Source organism: Microtus oregoni, unplaced genomic scaffold (genome assembly GCF_018167655.1).
Source record: "Microtus oregoni isolate MIOR12 unplaced genomic scaffold, Mior012 000001F_ref0000356, whole genome shotgun sequence".
NCBI lineage: Eukaryota > Metazoa > Chordata > Mammalia > Rodentia > Cricetidae > Microtus > Microtus oregoni.
In genome coordinates, this window is record NW_024543060.1 from 92,611,501 (window position 1) to 92,617,500 (window position 6,000).

Sequence of the window (6,000 nt, forward strand, 5' to 3'; positions counted from 1 at the left end):
AGATTCACACCCGTGCACATACGAGCCAAGAGATGCACACCCCTGCACATATCCGCCCAGAGATGCACACCTGTGCACATACCCGCCCAGAGATGCACACCTGTGCACATACCCACCCAGAGATGCACACCTGTGCACATACCCGCCCACAGATTCACACCCGTGCACATACCCGCCCAGAGATGCACACCTGTGCACATACCCACTTAGAGATTCACACCTGTGCACATACCCGCCCAGAGATGCACACCTGTGCACATACCCACCCAGAGATGCACACCTGTGCACATACCCGCCCAGAGATGCACACCTGTGCACATACCCACCCAGAGATGCACACCTGTGCACATACCCGCCCAGAGATTCACACCTGTGCACATACCCGCCCAGAGATGCACACCTGTGCACATACCCACTTAGAGATTCACACCTGTGTACATACCCGCCCAGAGATTCACACCAGTGCACATACCCACCCAGAGATGCACACCTGTGCTCATACCCACCCAGAGATTCACCCCAGTGCACATACCCACCCAGAGATTCACACCAGTGCACATACCCACCCAGAGATTCACACCTGTGCTCATACCCACCCAGAGATTCACCCCAGTGCACATACCCACCCAGAGATTCACACCTGTGCACATACCCACCCAGAGATGCACACCTGTACACATACCCACCCAGAGATGCACACCTGTGTGCATAAGCACCCAGAGATTCACACCTGTGCACATACCCACCCAGAGATGCACACCTGTGCACATACCCACCCAGAGATTCACACCTTTGTACATACCCACCCAGAGATGCACACCTGTGCACATACCCACCCAGAGATGCACACCTGTACACATACCCACCCAGAGATTCACACCTGTGCTCATACCCACCCAGAGATTCACCCCAGTGCACATACCCACCCAGAGATTCACACCTGTGCACATACCCACCCAGAGATGCACACCTGTACACATACCCACCCAGAGATGCACACCTGTGTACATACCCACCCAGAGATTCATACCTGTGCACATACCCACCCAGAGATGCACACCTGTGCACATACCCACTTAGAGATTCACACCAGTGCACATACCCGCCCAGAGATTCACACCTGTGTACATACCCACCCAGAGATTCACACCAGTGCACATACCCACCCAGAGATTCACACCTGTGTGCATACCCACCCAGAGATTCACACCTGTGTGCATACCCGCCCAGAGATTCATACCCGTGCACATACCCACTTAGAGATGCACACCAGTGCACATACCCGCCCACAGATTCACACCCGTGCACATACGAGCCAAGAGATGCACACCCCTGCACATATCCGCCCAGAGATGCACACCTGTGCACATACCCGCCCAGAGATGCACACCTGTACACATACCCACCCAGAGATGCACACCTGTGCACATACCCGCCCACAGATTCACACCCGTGCACATACCCGCCCAGAGATGCACACCTGTGCACATACCCACTTAGAGATTCACACCTGTGCACATACCCGCCCAGAGATGCACACCTGTGCACATACCCACCCAGAGATGCACACCTGTGCACATACCCGCCCAGAGATGCACACCTGTGCACATACCCACCCAGAGATGCACACCTGTGCACATACCCGCCCAGAGATTCACACCTGTGCACATACCCGCCCAGAGATGCACACCTGTGCACATACCCACTTAGAGATTCACACCTGTGTACATACCCGCCCAGAGATTCACACCAGTGCACATACCCACCCAGAGATGCACACCTGTGCTCATACCCACCCAGAGATTCACCCCAGTGCACATACCCACCCAGAGATTCACACCAGTGCACATACCCACCCAGAGATTCACACCTGTGCTCATACCCACCCAGAGATTCACCCCAGTGCACATACCCACCCAGAGATTCACACCTGTGCACATACCCACCCAGAGATGCACACCTGTACACATACCCACCCAGAGATGCACACCTGTGTGCATAAGCACCCAGAGATTCACACCTGTGCACATACCCACCCAGAGATGCACACCTGTGCACATACCCACCCAGAGATTCACACCTTTGTACATACCCACCCAGAGATGCACACCTGTGCACATACCCACCCAGAGATGCACACCTGTACACATACCCACCCAGAGATTCACACCTGTGCTCATACCCACCCAGAGATTCACCCCAGTGCACATACCCACCCAGAGATTCACACCTGTGCACATACCCACCCAGAGATGCACACCTGTACACATACCCACCCAGAGATGCACACCTGTGTACATACCCACCCAGAGATTCATACCTGTGCACATACCCACCCAGAGATGCACACCTGTGCACATACCCACTTAGAGATTCACACCAGTGCACATACCCACCCAGAGATTCACACCTGTACACATACCCACCCAGAGATTCACACCTGTGCACATACCCACCCAGAGATGCACACCTGTACACATACCCACCCAGAGATGCACACCTGTGTACATACCCACCCAGAGATTCATACCTGTGCACATACCCACCCAGAGATGCACACCTGTGCACATACCCACTTAGAGATTCACACCAGTGCACATACCCGCCCAGAGATTCACACCTGTGTACATACCCACCCAGAGATTCACACCAGTGCACATACCCACCCAGAGATTCACACCTGTGTGCATACCCACCCAGAGATTCACACCTGTGTGCATACCCGCCCAGAGATTCATACCCGTGCACATACCCACTTAGAGATGCACACCAGTGCACATACCAGCCCAGAGATTCACACCAGTGCACATACCCACCCAGAGATTCACACCTGTACACATACCCACCCAGAGATTCACACCTGTGCACATACCCGCCCAGAGATGCACACCTGTGCACATACCCACTTAGAGATTCACACCTGTGTACATACCCGCCCAGAGATTCACACCTGTACACATACCCACCCAGAGATTCACACCTGTGCACATACCCACCCAGAGATGCACACCTGTGCACATACCCGCCCAGAGATTCACACCTGTGCTCATACCCACCCAGAGATTCACACCTGTGCTCATACCCACCCAGAGATTCACACCAGTGTACATACCCACCCAGAGATGCACACCTGTGCTCATACCCACCCAGAGATTCACACCAGTGCACATACCCACCCAGAGATTCACACCTGTGCTCATACCCACCCAGAGATTCACACCAGTGTACATACCCACCCAGAGATTCACACCTTTGTGCATACCCACCCAGAGATTCACACCAGTGCACGTACCCACCCAGAGATGCACACCTGTACACATACCCACCCAGAGATTCACACCTGTGTGCATACCCACCCAGAGATTCACACCAGTGCACATACCCACCCAGAGATTCCCTTTTTTTCATTTGAAACAAGAACTCTGTATCTAATGTTCTTTGCTTAGCTTTTTTCTTGATCATTATTCTAACAACTTGTAACCAAAACTCCAAAGAAAGACAAACATCCATAATCTATATTTGGGAATGTGGATGTAATTTTCTAGGCTACTTCCTGCTGATTGAAGGTGCTAATAATTTTTTTTCCCTTTGAAACAGGATTTCTCTGGCTTTGGAGTCTGTCCTGGAACTAGCTCTTCCAGACCAGGCTGGCCTTGAACTCACAGAGATCCATCTGCCTCTGCCTTCTAAATGTTGGGATTAAAGGCATGCACCACCACTACCTGGCTGGGGAGGAAAGGTGCTAATAATCTTATGGGGACCCAAAGAAAGTTGAGGATTATGGTCAAGTCCTGTCTGGAGTATTCTGTGAGGCTGGATTGTCTCAGCCAACAGTCTTGAGGCCGTTCTGGATGCAGAACTCAGAGGAATTGCAATAGAGGGTTGCATGGATAGAACCATCTTTCAGTAGCATTATTAAGAGGTGTTAGAAACTCGAAGGTATGAGCCGGGCGATGGTGGCGCATGCCTTTAATCCCAGCACTCGGGAGGCAGAGGCAGGCGGATCTCTGTGAGTTCGAGACCAGCCTGGTCTACAAGAGCTAGTTCCAGGACAGGCTCCAAAACCACAGAGAAACCCTGTCTCGAAAAACCAAAAAAAAAAAAAAAAAAAAAAAGAAACTCGTAGGTATGGTCTCGCTGGAGGAATGAGGTCACTGAGAGCGTGCCCTTGAATTTATCTTGTTCTGGTCCTTGTCCTCCTTCTGTCTTATTGCTTCCTCGCTCCCATGAAGACAGCACCTTCTTTTTCCACATGTTCTAATTGTCAGTATGTTCTGCATCAACTCAGACATAAAAGTGATGGAACTAACTGGCTTTGAACTAAGCCAAACGCATCTTTCCTTCTCCAAGTTAGTCCTCAGGTGCTGCGTCACAGTGTCCAAAGGTTGACACAGAAATGCTGGCTTTGCCAGGCCAATACAACTTCCTCACCACCACCAAGCTTTCCATCTCAGCCCATGGCAAAAGGAAGACTAGTCAACCTTCCCTAGGATTTTTCCAGTCAGGGATGATGGCTTCTTCATCTCTGCCGTGACTCAGTGAGGAGGAAAACTCCAAAACCCCCAAAGCCGCCCGCTGCAACCTTGCGTTGATGTGCACAGCATGACTCCATGGCAACAATGGCCTGGTTTGCAGAGAGCAGCCTACGGGGCTGTGCTTCTCTGGGTTCTCACCCTCGCTGAGGTCATTTCTGCACCACGTTACAAATGAAGAGGGCCTCTTCTTTCCACACCGTGACCAAGTGAGTGAATCAGCCTTTGGTTTGCCACCCTTGCTCTGCTATAGTGGGTTTTCTCTTCTCTGCAAGAGCCTGTGGCTAACCTCTGGTCAGGGATTGCGTAAACTGGCCAATGCCTTTGAAATAAGCCCTGGTGAAGTATGTAGCCTATGGGAAGCTGAAAATGCTGCAAATCTATCTTCCTTCCTTCCTTCCCTCCTTTCTTTCTCTTTTTTTTGTTCCTTCATTCTTTCCTTCTTCCCTTCCTCCTGTTCTTCCTTCCATCCTTCTGTCCTCCCTCTTTCCTTTCTGGATAACCAGTTGTTAAACATCTCTCAACTTTGCTGAAGAAACCTTGGGCTGGACTTTTGTTCCTAACAATCCAGAGAATTGAGGATCAGACAGCCATCCATGCTGAGCCCACCCACATCCCACCTGAGACTTTCATGTTGCGCTACATTACAAATGATGAGAACCTCCTCAGGGCAAGCAACTTCGATGTTAGAGGGTTTCCAGCTTCACCCTCAAAACAAAATTCCGCCTCAAAAATATACAGCCTGCTTGCAGTTAGGCACTCGGGGCAGCCTTCCCTGCTCAGCACTGTCTGGCGCCCTGTTAGCTCCACAGAAAACACACTTGCCTTGGACTCCATCCTGGAGCTCAGGCAGAGGCAAGAGGAAGCCTGCCTGCCTGCCCGCCCGCCCGCCTGCCTGCCACATGGGAGAAGAAAGAGAAAAAGAAATACCCAGGCTTCCTGCAGATGTCTGTGTTCCCAGCTAGCTCATCCCTTGGGCTGCCTTCGAGAGTTGGGAAGGAAGAAAGACAGTGTTTTTTCATGCCCTGTGACTCCGCCTACTGGCAGAGAGGACCCAGGAATGCCCAGGCCTCGGCTCAACCCCTCCTTTTGGAAAAGAAGCAAGAATCGGGGGCAGGAGAGGGAGGAGCGGAATCTGAGCATGGAGGCTTCTTCAGCTGTCTTCTGAATTATTTTTGGTGACAGGCGGGGACCACTGGCACTCTTCATACCGACCACATCTATGGTTTCATTTCTGGAAGCTGTTTCTAAAGAAAAATAAATACTAAAGGGATTGTGTATAGACCTGCTAATTGTTTAACTGTCCAGAACAGGGACAGACAACTAGAGTCTATATAAATGTCTAGCAGGCAGGAATGTCTGAGTGACTTCAACACAGCAACCCAATTTAATATACTGTGCAGTGGCCATAAGACAGAAACCCGCCTATGTTACCCAACCAAAAACTTCAACTCAAGGGCCTGTGAGG